This window comes from Dendropsophus ebraccatus, chromosome 2 (genome assembly GCF_027789765.1).
Source record: "Dendropsophus ebraccatus isolate aDenEbr1 chromosome 2, aDenEbr1.pat, whole genome shotgun sequence".
NCBI lineage: Eukaryota > Metazoa > Chordata > Amphibia > Anura > Hylidae > Dendropsophus > Dendropsophus ebraccatus.
Window position 1 is genome coordinate 178,498,107 of NC_091455.1, and position 15,968 is coordinate 178,514,074.

Consider the following 15,968-nt stretch of genomic DNA (forward strand, 5'->3'; position numbering starts at 1 on the left):
TGAGAAGACCACCCCCATGGAGGAATACTTTTTAATGCGATTTCAGGGGGTCTTTTCAAGGAGGGTTTAATGTGGTTATTGAATTGGGTCTCTGATATAAACAAATTTCACCCAATGACATTGAGTGAAAATTCAGTCCTCAAGTTAAAGGGAAACTATGAGCAGGTTAGAAGTATCTAACCTGATGATATGGCCCTATGGAAAACAGGGTGCAGTATTTGTGTAGTCTGTAGGTCAATTCATATGATAATGAGCCAGTTTACCGAACTGGGGGCTGGGCTACCTCCTTCAGTGCTTCAACTTCCCCGGCTGCACCGCCCCAATGAATATTGGGACAACGCTCTGAAGTGATGTCATTCTGGCACTCATCACTGCAGAGCCCTGGATGAATATTCATTACAAGGGGCAGGCTGGCTGGACGGGATGGGTGGTCTGTTGGTGGTAGTCCCACATCCAGTGCACTAAACTGCCTCATTATGAAAGTAGTATGTATGTAGGAGTATCTATTGAATTACATTAATTATATCGCTTCTCTGCCTTTGGCTAAGATCAAGTGTAGTATCTGTTCTTAAGTGACCAGAGAACCACAGGGAGGTAATAAGGGTTGAGAAGGTGGCCGGCTTGGCAAGTGGGTCGGTGCAAGATGCCATGACCCTTAGGATCTGTGCCAGGGGCTCAAGGGGGTTGAGAGCCGAAGTGCCCGAAGTGCCCTGGGAGTGGTGACCCCCAGAGTGCCGTAACTCACTGGGGGTGGGATCCCACTGAGTGAAAGCACTGTGCATGGTACTTCACTATCACCCCTTTGAGCACACTCACCTCTAGCTTTCCAGCTTCTGGCTGTTGAGAGCTATGAGAAATTTTCATAGATCCGGCAGGATGTGTGGTGTCTCACCACGGGTGTTGCTATAAGTTACACTCTTTGTAAAAGCCTGTACTTGTGAGTCAGTGGTGATGAAGTAGTGATAAAGTTTCACCACTAGATGTAGCAGTTATATGTATGTGTACTTAAATGCTGCACGTTGAAGTATGGAAAGGGTTATTGTTTATTTGTGAGTCACATGGATCTGTGAACCTATGGGAATGTCTTCTATCGTATCATCTCTCACTTTGCTTCTTCTAATGCACTTTTCACCCACTCAAAGCGCACCTTAGATACGCTGGGGATAGGAAGACACATGGGTAGAGGAAGTGTATGAGTCTTTTGTGGTCGATGTTGTAGGGAAAGGAGGCTAGAAAGCTCCCTACAGTAGTCCTTTTGGGCCCTGGACCTCTGCCAGGTCCCCCTACCCTAAAGAGTCAGTCTTAGTCAGGTTCCTGTATGAGTAGGAAGCAAGACAAGACGCAGGTAACAGTTTCTCCTCAGTTTACTGTACACAACCCGATGCAGTGTTAAAATTCTTACAGGAGAGGACAAGTCAGAGATAACCTCAACACACGCCATGGATTAGGAGAGTCAGTGTCCACAAAAGCCAAAAGAAGCTAGGAACTGATCCGGATAGAGCCAAGTTGCTAAGGAACTTAGGAACTCTATCTCGCAGCGCGGTTGTCAGCAGGAAATCCTCAGTATTCCGCTCATCCCAGGTAACAAGGTCTGGGGCCTTGTGTCACCCTCTAGGACAGGTTCCCCCGACACAGTAAGGGCACATGTATTCTCTTCTTTTTCTAAGTATTTAAACTAAAAGCAGGTGTGCCATTATACCTGTGTGCCCAACCGACACTGGCATCACGACATAACATCACTGGGCCCGGCTGTATCCCAGCCAACCACCATAGAACTGGCATTACGCTTTACCATCTGGCAAGTGATCGGCCATACCTCCACACCGGGGGTCAACACCGATGTCTGGGCTGTTTTACACACCACACCTCTTATTTATTTAATTTATTTTTTGTCACTGTGTGTTCACTTTGCACGGGTGTTTGTCACAAGGATTTTCAGGTTGCCATTGTCCTTTTGGGTGTCCCCCTGCAGGTCTGGGGGAGGCATGTGTGGCCATCAGGTTCCTTGCCTCCCTGCAACCCTGGGTCTCCTTTGGGAGATAGCCAAAGCGTTAGTATGGTTGCTTATCAGCGAACGCTTGGGCTGACGCTCGGGTGGTTGTTGTGAGCAACATTGGTCTTCTCTCTACTTCGGCAGTGAGAGGATATTTTTCCTGAACCCTTGCAGGAGCCTTCTGGCCTGGAGGGGGAGGGAATGTGGTTGGTTGGGGGCCCATCTCTTTTTAGAGTGGGCTTGCAATAGAAAGTATCCATGTTGCACTTTTTGTGTGGCACTTCTGCACCTTTTTGTGCACTTGGGTGAGAACTCTAAATAGTAAAAAAAAAAAAGGTAAGGTATGTCTGTTACCTTCCTTCTTGGCGCTGGTCCCACGTTGTTTTTCGGGGTAAAACTTAAGAGCACTGCAGCGTCATCCGGCCGGATGCTGCTGCTTGCTCCTAAGGATGCTCTAGAGTGGAGTTTACCCCAACTAACAGCGCGGGACTAGTGCCGAGGAGGAAAGTAAAACACATGTCTTCCTCCTCAGCGTCCCCGGCACTATAGGGGGCTATCTGCAGGTTAGATTTATCTAACCTGCTGATAGTTCCCCTTTAAAAGATTTAAAAAAAAATTAAAAATGCAACAGATATATACAGCTTGTACACTAGTATTAACTGCCAATGTTATGCTATGGCCTGTCTGATGCCACTAGTGCATAGAAGTATATGCAGATGCTAACAATTTGGAGTGACGTGTGGCTCCCCAGGTTCCGGTGACACCATTTTCATATTTTGGTTGGTTGATATCCTTTGATAAATACCTTGGTAGAAAATAACTGTTTGCAAACACTATACTGACTTATTGTATCTCTGAAATGGTTATAAAATGTAACAATTAACATATTACAGGGTTGCAAATTCTGTAATTTCCTTATATACCTTATATACCTTCATCAGCAGTATTCCCTTGCTGCATGCAGTGTCTGAAGCCAGATCAGCGAGAGTAGGAAATCAAATTTCCTGTGGCCTCCCTGTAGTCCAGCAGCAGTGTGTTTTACAGTGCTTTGTAACCTAGGCTCCGTAGCTTAACTGTAGACAATTGGAAAGAGTGCTCTGAAGTTTGCTGATGGACTCCAATGTAGAGGTATTTTGAGGATATATTTAACTTTTTATTATGTCTTTTTTTTTTCTAGTGTGACATGATGCCACTTTTGTAAGAATTTGTCACAATTTTTAGGATAAGGGTGGGAAAAGTTGGAGTGGGTATCGATATGCAACCAATTTTTAACCTGTAGCATTACAGATATATATCAGTGGCGGACATATCACTTGTGCAGCCGGTTCAGCTGCACAAGGGCCCAGGCCAACAGAGGGGCCCTTCAGGCTCAGACTCTGAGCCTCAGCCTAGAGGGCCCCTCCACTGCCCTGGGCCCCGCTGCATAGGTGATATGTATTGTCCATCCACTCATGTACCAGGCGCCTGATCAGATGTCCTGCCATGCACAGTCCGCCAGTAGCCCACTCTGAATACTGCACTTGTCTATTGGATATGTGAGCCATGCTCCTGCCCTGCCTTGGGACGCATGCACCAGTGACGTCACCTGGCGGTCATACATTGGCAATCGTGGCAGGACCACTGGGGGGTCAAATGGGGACTTGAATAAGGGAGTCAGTGGTTTCCTATTACACCACTAAAGAAGGGTGCCAATTACACTGATTTTAAAGGGAATGTGTCATCAGAAAATAACATTGTTTAAATAATGTTTTTATGTTAAACATATTATTTAATAATTTTGGTGACTTTTTTTTCAAATTTTCCATCTTAATATCTATATTATAAAATAGTTCTGAAATCTTGCAGTTTTCATTCTCAAAACAGGCTAAAACTAAGCTAAGACTTCCTGTTGTCTGTAGTAATAAGAGGAGGCCGCTGTAAAGTGATCTGTACAGCATTGCAGCAACATGTGACACCAGTAGATAGAAGAAAAATAGCAGCTCCCTGTGGAATGACCTCTATACAGATTACAGAGTATGCTCAGAAATGTTTTACATTCATCTCAATGGGACAGTCTGTCTATTGTTGTCTATGTCCTTGAGTCTTGCTGTGAAGCATGTCACTAAATGCTGGTTAAAAACAGCTCATACAAGATGGAAGCCCCCATAACAATGTACAAAAAAGGAAATAAAAAACTTTAGTTATAAAAAGGAAACAAATTAGAATAAAATAACAATTTTTAGTATCTGACTCTAATCAGTAAAAGAAAATGTAGGTGATACATTCCCTTTAAATACCTTTAGTACCATGGGGTACAAGAATGGAGCCTGTTACTGCAACTTTCTTTGGGTGACAGTGTACAATACTGTGCAAAAGTGTAGAAAAAATCCTGAACATCAAAACACCTCCCATTAGGAAGTTTTTAGTACTTCTAGTTTAGTGCTCCTTGCTTTCCTCTTCTACATGCAGGAAATGCCTGCTGAACCAATCACTGACCATCGCCACAACCCATGTTAGACAGTGTTTTTTTTGCATGTCAAAAACAAAATCAGTTCTTATTTTAGTTTTAAGCCAGTCTGGTACAAAAAAAATATATTTCTATTCGGCATCAGACAAACTCTTTAGAGGAATGCTGAGTTTATCAATTTAATTATTTTTCTTTTTTTTATTTTCTTTTTTAACTCATTCCTGATGTATGACATACATGTTCAATATGCTTCAGGAGGCTACCTACAGAGTGGGCTCAATGGAAAATGGGGAGGTGTTACAACATATATTACACTAGTTGCATCTATTTTTAGGGCTTGATGAGATTTCCAGAAATAGCTCCATTAATGTCCATGGGCTCTGCTTGTACTTCCTGCTTGTCTGCAGTTGATGGTAATAGTATTAAAAAAAGTATACTTACCCCACCACTCGTACCAGGACCAGCACTTCTACCGTGGAGTTCGAAGTGGAAGTATCAACATACACTATGCAAAGGGTGCTGCAGCCAATCACTGGCCTAAGTTGCAATCACCTGCAAGGGCAAGTAATTGACTGTAGCGTTCCCATGCACAATGTATGGTGACGGCATAGGGGCATTTCCACCAGGCAGTGGATGTGGTGCTGTATCAGGATGTGTACTCTGCCTGTCTGTATAGCACCAGAGTCAGAGAATGATGACTGGCAGGGCTACAATGAATCTAACCTCGTGGTAGCCCCCTAATGCACATGGGGCGCTGAGGAGGAAAGTATTACCTGCCTCCTCTCTGCTGTTCCCATGCAGTTATTAGTTGAATCCACGACCCAGGGCACCATTAGGAACACTCCCTCCCCCCCATCACGCGGATCCGGCCCACCCGCTCCATTGATTATCATTAGAAGGAGCAGGCTGGCTTGGCGTGATAGGGGCAGGGCAGTGCCCCTAAGGGTGCTTTGGGTGGTGGATTTAGCTACTAACTGCACGGGAACGGCGCCGAGGAGGAAGGCAAGAGATATGCCTTACTCCTTGGTGCGCCTTGCACATTAGGGGGCTATCAGCAAGTTAGATTCATCTATCCTGATGATAATTCCCCTTTAACCTGTTGCTTTTTGGATGACAAGATGAAAACCTTGGTTAATGGACACAAAATAGTCAAAACCTAGAAAGGGCAACTAGAAATGATTGCTGATTTGCTCTATAGCTCAGTATGCATTAAGTTTTAATGATGCTAGAATAGAAGGCTGGGCCTGCTGCATTACTATACAATGACACAAGAGAAACCGGTTTTAGTAATGCATTAAAAACATATCCTCAAGCTGAATGTTGTCATGGCCAGGGTCACTTCCAATTGTAGGGCATACTGTATTTCCAAAACAAGAGGAAAAAAGAATGTGTAATAATTAAGTTAAATAATGAAGGGCTGTGAGGGACTCTAAAACAAAGCAGTAAATGCTAACATTGTATGGGAATGTTTGTTTTCTTCTAGCATGAAATTTTCACATTTTAAGAAGGTATGTCAGAAATAATTTAATTTTCATGTTTTCTTTCCAAGGAATGTTCAACAGAGGAATTCCAGAATATCCCCCGAACCACAGGAAATTTGTGGAGCATTTCTTAGAAGATCAAAGGGTTTTTGCCTATTCCTAGATGAGAGTCACTACAGAAAGTGAAAAGTTTCATGATTGTTGAAGTTCATGTGAAATCGAAGGAAAATTCAGTGATGCATACCTCTATCACCCTAGGGTATCAGTTGATTGAGGCCGGTGTTCTGTTCTTTTGACTAAGTGACATTGAGCCGGTCCAATCAAATTAATTGAACAAAATTTTACAGGAATTTGAAACCTAGCCAAGTAAAATGTACGGATTGGTTTTCTTCTACTGCTCACGTCGCCATCACTTTGAGCAGCTACTCTAATGTTCTCAGTGACAAATGAATCGAAGTAATGAACAAACTCCAGACATCTTAACAAAAAAAAAAAATCCATGTCTTAGGAAAAAAACTATATCTACACAGTTACTGTCAGAAAGTGAGACAAACCAATCACAGTGCACATGGAAAAATGTGGGAAAAAAAATCAACTATTTTATACAGAAGTGCATATACGCATAAATGTGACAGATGGACCTCTGTTCACGACTAGAGATGGGCGCAACTTAAAGTGACTTTGTACCTACAATCTGAACCCTGTGTGAACACTGCACATGAGCTGGATCGTTAAGACCCATGTGCAGTGTTCAGACAGGTGATGAATAGGAAAAATCCTGCCTGGCGCATTCCTAATGATGAGGAGGGCGAGGAGGAGGGATGGAGGGGCGTCGTAATCCTAGGGCATGTGAACTCTAGGCCACACCAATTTGACACAGGGCTGTAAGTTTAAAAGTTGTTTTTTAGGACAATAACTGCATCACCTGCCGAACGGACCCCAGGACAGATCTTGGAGTAAAAGCAGATATCTGATGGTAGGAGTGGTTTGGGGGGGTCAGATTGTGGGTAGAGTCGCTTTAAGCATGCCAAAGTCCGATCATTCGGCATTTGAATACCGGTGGCTGAAGAAGTGGGATGCCGCTCTATGGAGTCCGGGAAAAACATGGATACTCTATCTATGTGTTCCAAGACTCCCTAGCGCTGCATACAACTCCTTCAGTCAACGGTATTCAAAGACCGAACGATCAAAATCGAACATTCTTGAGTTGCACTCATGTCTATCCATCACTAAAGCTGCCTACAGTGGGCATGTGCCTAGCCCGGTCATGTGACCGGCATCTTCATGTCACTTCATGTTGGCCATGAGGCAGGATGTGCTCGGGGAGTGTGTGATAAGACAAGCGCCGCCGTGCTGCAGGTGATTATTTAATACTGAAAAGTGATTGGTGACTGCTTATTTTTAATCCTCAACCCTGTAGGCCGTCATTACCCCTCGTACGAAGGTCACGAAACGCGCGTCGGGGTGGCAGTGTCCCAGAGGAATCGGACTTAAATATACAAGGTACGTAGCAACAACCTATTCCCAAATCAAAGTGGGATAAATTACTTAGGTTAGACTAGATAGGGATTTAATTGTAATTAGTATTCAGTATGACCAGACTGCACTTTGCACTTTATATTGATATTTGCTATTTTTGATCCCTATTGATATTGAGTTGGTAAGTCATTGTGTACATTTGTATTTAGTCCTACTATATGTTTATCTGGTGGGAATCTAGGTTTGTGATTTTTTTTATCTTTTTTTTTTTTTTTTTATAAAACAATGTGATTAATAAAGATACATTTTGGTTTGTAAACTCAGTAGTTTGTGTTGGCTATGTGCAAGAAACAACCTAAGGCTATGTTCACACACAGTAAGAGACCGGCCATTCCATGACGTGGCCAGGTCACAGAGTGGCTGGTCTCTGAAAAGATCATCCCAGCCAGTACTGCAGTACCGGATGATCTTTATGGCCGCAGAGTTCTGATACGCCTATGCTTTGGGCGTGCAAGATCCATCTTATACCGGCAAAAGTAATTACACCACCTGGGTGGGATGGGTGGAGTGCACGACCAAGTAGAGGCAGCCATTTCCCCCATCTGGAACACAGAAAAAAAGACAAATTTGGTCAGCTCTCCTAGAACAGCAGTTGGTGGGGCTACTTTTAACTATTTTCATGTCTGTAGTAGGTCTGTATCTTGCCATTGTGGTGTGCTGTTGCATTTTTTTGTGTTTTTGTGTGTTTACAATATTAGCCATAGCAATGTGCTCCTGTCTAGTGTGAATGGTGTTCTGGGAGAGCTGACCAAATTTGTCTTTTTTTCTGGTTATTTTATACGCTGGGTATGGTCGCCCCACACAGTGGCTGAGCTAAAAAATGGCTGCATCCCCACCGTATGGGGCGACCAAGATAAAAAAAAACAGTTAACTCACCTGGGGCCCGTTCCTGGCATCCTGCGCGTCTCCTGCTTTGATCCCAAAGCTCTCCTGGGCAGCCAAGCATCTCATCGGAGAAGCTCAGAGATGCTTTGCTGCCAGGAGAGTTTCTGGAGAATGATGGCGGCTTCGGAAGTACCCGAAGCCTCTGTCATTCTCCCGAAGCTCTCCCGGCAGCCGAGCGTCTCCCAGCTTCTCTGATGAAACACTCAGCTGCCCGGGAAAGCTTCCGGGATCTCTGGCGCAGGCAGTGTACGTCACACTGCCTGCCCCGGAAACGGGACAGGAGGCGCACGGATTGCGGGAACGGGCCCCAGGTGAGTTAACTGTTTTGTTTTTTTAATTTAGCTGCAGTTAACCCCTGCCTGACCGCAGCAGGAGTTAACATTTTCCGGCGTATAAGGCAAAGCCCTGACAATCTTCTTAAAATTTAGGGGTAGTCTTATACACCGGAAAATACGGTAAATGGTCAAAGCGCTGTGGAATCTGCTGGCGCTATACAAATAAATAATATTATTAGTATAAACCATCATATTTTCATAAATATATTTATCTTATAATATATTAGTATAGAAACACTCCATGTGTAAAGATTTCTGATTTGGTGCCATTTCATAGTTTATTTTAACAATATTGTAGGGAAAAAAAAGGGACTTTGATAAACGGCCTCTATAGAAAGCTTTAGAAGGAATCGCCAGGCAAATGTTTCTTTAAAACAGGTATGTTATGCTGTGAATTTATTGACTGCTCTGTAAACTAACAAAGGCAGACTTTCCTTCTCTACAAAGCTCAGATGATGTGTTAGAAATGTGGAACAAATGTATATATCACATGGCGTGCTCACCCGCTGTGTTTGTGGCATAGATCTTTCTATTCTCTTCAGTAGAAATTTGTAAAAAAAAAAAAAAAAGGAAAAATAATAGAAAAATCCATTAATTAATAACAGCGAGCCTGAGCAGAAAGGTGTCCCATTACCAAAGTGCTTACAGCCTAAGGTGCTGGTGACATGATCAAGATGGGAGAACGTTTTAATGCAGATTAAAATGGAGGTGCAGCCTCTATTGTATTTGCCAAACTATGGGTGGCGATGCTAAGAAAAGCTCCATTTCTCATAACTGCTGCAGGGAGATGTCTGCTCGCTGAGCTCCGCTCATTCAATGCCAGGCAGTTTTGTTCGTGTTAAGCTCTTCACACCACTCGGGCAGAACTTTCTTTTATTAGGGAGTCCTTAATACTTAAGCATGGTTTAACTAACCGGGGCTTTGCCTATCCTAGAGGGAAGCTCTGCAGCCAATTCTGTATGGAGAGTTATGGCTTTTGCAGATCACAAATGAACAGAGTGAAACTTTCTGTCAAAGGAAAAATGTGAAGACAAATGAGGAGATTAATTAGTCAGACAACATATAAATTAGTTCTGGTGATGTAATCTACATTTTGGCATAGGGTTTTGCTTTAACTGTACAAGAGCGGAGAACTGGGCGTGCAAAAGAGAACTACTCGAAAAGTGAAATGTAGCTATGGATAGAGTGGGAGCAAAAATGTGCCAGGTACTCATGCTATGATGTCACAGGGATGATAATTTTGGACAGGTAACGTCAGGGTAAAAGGTTCCCAGATTTAAAGGAGTTATCTTGTTGTCAATCCACAATCCATCAATACTTGATTGGGGGTCCAACTCCTGGCATTAAACTTACTTGCAAAAACTGTACTGTTTATAGCAAGGTGCTGCAGTCATGCCCCATTATAGAAATGTACTGCAGTCATGCCCAAGTAATTTGAAAAATGCTGCAATACCTCGAACTGCCACTACAAGTAGTATAGGGCTAGCAGGTAAAAACTGATCTGTTGTAAATATTGACAGGACGACAACCATTGCAGCCTCTTTAAACAGATAATTTAAATGTGGTTTAAGATACGGAGCTAGCCGTTTGGCGAATGGTAGCTCGCTGCTAAAAGATGCTGTATGGAGGCTGTCCCTGTATTTCTCCAAATATTTTATGGTTTCAAGACAAACAATATGCATGCATCTAGCGCCACTACCCTAACTCCGATATTTGTTGCAATACTTAGGTGAAATGGCACTTACTTACTCCAGTTGTATGTAAATGTGCGATACGCCGTTCCGTGTAGATACTAATGGCAGGTCTTACGATATGTAGATATTTTTCCTTTCCGTGTAGATGATAGTGGCAGGTCTTGCAGTATATAGACCCAACGAATTGATCTGTAGGTTGTACGCCGAGAGTGCGCTCCGGCCGGCAGCGTGACCTCAACCGGCTTCAGCGTTCCGTGTTTGTGAAATGTGACGTCACAGTGGTTCACTACGGAGTCTCACAGGGACCATCCAACGTTTCAGCGTGACTTACGCCTTCATCAGGGATAGCGGCCCCCCCTTGCTTGCTCCTTTTGTAGAAGTCCATGGAACGCCTCCAATCAAACAGGTAATCCGTTGTTCACATGATGTGTTATTTATAAGTTGTCAATGTTCGTTTTATACTGTCATGTATTTTAATACATACTCAGTTTAGAAATGCAAATAGTTCCATGTCTGCGTTCAATCCATTCGGAATAATGGTGTTGAACTGAAAAATCATTTCAGTCTCAGCCCTTGAAAGCTGCTCAATGTAATTTCCTCCTCTCCAGTGTCTTTTGATTTTCTTCAACCCCCCAAAGAGTGTATTTTTTAGTTCCCCACTATGTTTCTCTGTATAATGTTTAGATAGAGGGTGTCCTAGAAATTTTCTTTCTATGTTGTATATATGTTCCTGGAGTCTTTTCTGTAGCATACGTTTCGTGCGACCTATATAAATTTTCTCACATGGGCATTTGATAAAATATATTATCCCTTTATCTTTACATGTGATATGTGATTTAATTATGTGTGTATGATCTTTGTTCTGTAGTTCTATTATTGGGCTAGTTACTTTGCATTTCTGACAAGCTTTACATTTTTTGCATGGATAGAAGCCAGGTGTTGTAAGGATATAATTCTCTAAAATGTTCGAGCATTTCATTTCATATTTAATTGTCGGGGCAATCATATTTCCAATATTCTTAGTTTTTTTTTAAATAAATGTCGGATTTTTTGGAATTTTCTCCCCTATAGTCTTGTCTCCTCTTAAAATATCCCAATGTTTTTGTATAATTTTTTTGAATATATAACTGTGGGCAGTGTATGTGGTTATGAATGGTACTTTTATCATGTTATCTTCATCTTCCATCTCTCTTCTACTTTTCTACTTTTCAGGAGAAAAGTAGAAGAGAGATGGAAGATGAAAAGATCATACAAAGATCCAAAGATCATACACACATAATTAAATCACATATCACATGTAAAGATAAAGGGATAATATATTTTATCAAATGCCCATGTGAGAAAATTTATATAGGTCGCACGAAACGTATGCTACAGAAAAGACTCCAGGAACATATATACAACATAGAAAGAAAATTTCTAGGACACCCTCTATCTAAACATTATACAGAGAAACATAGTGGGGAACTAAAAAATACACTCTTTGGGGGGTTGAAGAAAATCAAAAGACACTGGAGAGGAGGAAATTACATTGAGCAGCTTTCAAGGGCTGAGACTGAAATGATTTTTCAGTTCAACACCATTATTCCGAATGGATTGAACGCAGACATGGAACTATTTGCATTTCTAAACTGAGTATGTATTAAAATACATGACAGTATAAAAAGAACATTGACAACTTATAAATAATGCATCATGTGAACAACGGATTACCTGTTTGATTGGAGGCGTTCCATGGACTTCTACAAAAGGAGCAAGCAAGGGGGGGCCGCTATCCCTGATGAAGGCGTAAGTCACGCTGAAATGTTGGATGGTCCCTGTGAGACTCCGTAGTGAACCACTGTGACGTCACATTTCACAAACACGGAACGCTGAAGCCGGTTGAGGTCGCGCTGCCGGCCGGAGCGCACTCTCGCAGTACAACCTACAGATCAATTCGTTGGGTCTATATACTGCAAGACCTGCCACTATCATCTACACGGAAAGGAAAAATATCTACATATCGTAAGACCTGCCATTAGTATCTACACGGAATGGCGTATTGCACATTTACATACAACTGGAGTAAGTAAGTGCCATTTCACCTAAGTATTGCAACAAATATCGGAGTTAGGGTAGTGGCGCTAGATGCATGCATATTGTTTCTCTTTAAACAGATGTTGGGATTTTGACCCCTTCTGATCGAATATATTGAGAGTTATCAATTTTTTATGTCAGGATAACCCCTTGAAGTCTATAAAAGTGCCTTATTTGTATTGTTTGGATGTCTTCCAAGTATTTGCATAGACAAGCAGCAAAGGAATCCCTCAAGGACTTAGGGATCCAACAATGATCTTCTAAAGTGCCAAGCGCAGATAAAAACTAGGACCGGGTAGTCAATGGTACATAGCCGCAGAGGCTTGAGAAAGGCACCTATGGATGCTGGTGCCGAAACGCGTCGCTGCTATCAATAAATTATTTGTTTTTATGACTAGTTTGATTGGGAGTTACTATTTTGGTAACCGCATATGTGGCTATGTACCATTGACTACCCGGTCCTAGTTTTTATCTGCGCATGGCACTTTAGAAGATCATTGTTGGATCCCTAAGTCCTTGAGGGATTCCTTTGCTGCTTGTCTATGTGCTCCACACGCTGTGTGGATGATCTTGTGCTGAGCTGCGGTATTTGATTGAAGCCCTAGATAGTGTTGTGCCTATCCTTTGCACAACACAATAAGGTGAGTGCATTGGGAATTGATCTCTGCACCGCTGTTATAAACCATCTATACAATATTGCACTAGGAAGCGCCTTTTTTCCCCCCTTTTTTCTCTTTCTTGCTAAAGTATTTGCATAGGCTTTTTATGAGTACTTTGGTTTCTTATCCCATCCACAAAAACATACAGATTGGTTTGTATGACACTGACCCTAGCCTGTATATGTGTAAGAGTCTGGAAAAATAGACTTGAGCCCCAAAAGCATTCAGTACATGGCATAGAGGCAGATCATACAGCTTCTATAGGATCTTGAAGAGGGGAGACTAAGCCATGTTTGGTCTAATTTATTTTTGCTACTAGAAGTTATACTGCCACGGAAAGGGCATGGAGGCTAAATAGAGTCTTATATAGAAGGGGCCCCTTTACATTGAAGGCTATTATAGGTACATCTGAGTAAGTCTACTGTATTGTATTTTTAAAGCCAAATGATGTTGGGAACCCACATTTATGTCCACAGAATTCATAAGGACCACCCTCCCCCAAATCCCCCTCCCTCCTTACTCCTGAGTGAAAGTAATTATGTTGACCTCCTTCCCCAAGACCCTTTCCCTTCTTCCCTGTTCCTGAGTGACAGTATTCATAATGACCACCCCACCTTACTCTTGGGTGATAATATTAACTAGATTTGCATTTCCAGGGAAATACATAGTGCTTGAAAAGAGTGCCACTTTACCAGTGACTTCCCTTTAAGAGAAACTTAAACCCTGGGTGCCGTTCCTTTAAGAGCGACTTGGGTCCCGTCCCTTTAAGAGCAACATGGGTCCCGTCCCTTTAAGAGTGACTTGGGTCCTGTCCCTTTAAGAGCGACTTGGGGACCCAGGTGGCTCTTAAAGGGACCCAGGTGGCTCTCAAAAGGACCCAAGCCGCTCTTAAAGTGACCAAAGTCGCTCTTAAAGTGACCAAAGTCGGTCTTAAAGGGACCCAGGTCGCTTTTAAAGGGACCCAAGTCGCTCTTAAAGGGACCCAGGTCACTCTTAAAGGGACCCAGTTCGCTCTTAAGAGCAACTTAGTTCACTTGGTTCACTTTAAGCGCAACTTGGGTCCCATCCCTTTAAGAGCGACATGGGTCCCGTCCCTTTAAGAGCGATTTGGGTCCCTTTAAGAGCGAAATGGGTCCCTTTAAGAGCAACCTGGGTCCCTTTAAGAGCGACATGGGTCCCGTACCTTTTGGAGTGACTTCGGTCCCTTTAAGAGCAACATGGGTCCCTTAAAGAGCGACTTGGGTCCCTTTAAGAGCGAAATGGGTCCCTTTAAGAGCGACCTGGTCCCTTTAAGAGTGACCTGGGTCTCTTTAAGAGCAACCTGGGTCCCTTTAAGAGCGACCTGGGTCCCTTTAAGAGCGACATGGGTCCCGTACCTTTTGAAGCGACTTGGGTCCCTTTAAGAGCTGCTTGGGTTCTGTCCCTTTAAGAGCTGTTTGGGTTCTGTCCCTTTAAGAGCGGCTTGGGTCCCGTCCCTGCTACATGGCTGCTTCAGCTCTGCTATTTTACTGACTGAACTTATAATGGTAAAGATCACTGCTCGGTTACCATGACAATCTTTCTTATGTCAGGGAGACAAAATTGTTTAGGACCTTCCATTTTCTACATCTTCTATTGGCCAATAGTGGACATATGACTGTGTGGATGTTGTGATACATTGCCTGACACGACCTTAGAGTTTCTATTGGCTGCTATATTTCAGCTATTTGCATATGTGCTTTGATTGGCTGTCAGCGTTTAGAGTGTGGCCATTATTTCCAATGGGCTATTATTTTCTATGGGAAATTAGGGGTCTTTAAACGTAAATTTCTTGAAAAATCTGATCGAAACGAAAAATAGATAGCATGCCTGTCACCGACGAGGGCTTCGAAACGCAGTTTGAACAGAGTCTGTGCACAAAGCGGTTCGGGCTGTATTACGCACAGAAGAATAGCTGGAAGAAGAAGAAGAAATGGAAGAAGAAGAATACGGATTAAAATATAGTGCTTTTTAAGCACTATAATAAGTAACACCCTTACATCACCTCCCCAGACCTTCTTAAAGTGATACTGTCACCCCCTAACTCTATGTGTGGTTCTCTGCAGCATCCACAAGCTTAGATGCTGCACATTCAAACATGTGTGTCAGTAAACTAGTGTAAACTTTCAAACAGTATCAGAGCTCCCGACATAATAATTAATCATGATGCTTGGAGTCCTGAGGTCCACTCCGCAAGACACCGTCCATGCAACATATTGTGTATAAATGTCTGCAGCAACAAGTCTGAAGCAAGAATCTGAGATGCAAAATACCCTACAGAAATGAAAGTTTAGGCTGGGTTGCCATGTAGTATTTTTGTCAGGATTTGGAACCCAGTTCAGTGAGTGTTTATTCAAAACCAGGAGCGGAACTGACACAAAGAAAAAACTGTGATGGAAATATTTGCACCTTTTTCTGTGTTTTGGACCCATGCCGGGTAAAAATACTGACCTAAATGAGCTTCAAATCCTGACCAAAATACTGTGTATGTATTTAGCCTAAGGCTAGGTTCCCACACAGTAAAATAAGAGCCAAATATGACCGAAATTTTGAGTGAAAATAAAACAAAAAAAGGGTCTGTATTTTGCATAAGCAGGTGGTAAGTAATGAGCATGTTCATTAGTTGGATGGTCGTAATAAATTACGGCCATTATTCCATATTCAATGTATTATTATAATAAAAATACAGGTATATTTTCACCCCAAAATTACGTCTTTATTTTACCTTTATTTTATGCTGTGTAAACATTGACTTAAAGTTATCTAATATCCACAGGAAAAGTATTTGACTGGGGAAGTGGTCATTGACAGCTCAGCCCCCCCCCCCCCCCCATCAATCATA

At 42.6% G+C, this 15,968-nt stretch overlaps 1 pseudogene; it reads left to right on the forward strand.

Moving 5' to 3' along the window:
• The first annotated feature begins 524 nt into the window (after positions 1–524).
• Positions 525–658, forward strand: LOC138785017 (U2 spliceosomal RNA; annotated as a pseudogene).
• Positions 659–15,968: the final 15,310 nt, after the last annotated feature.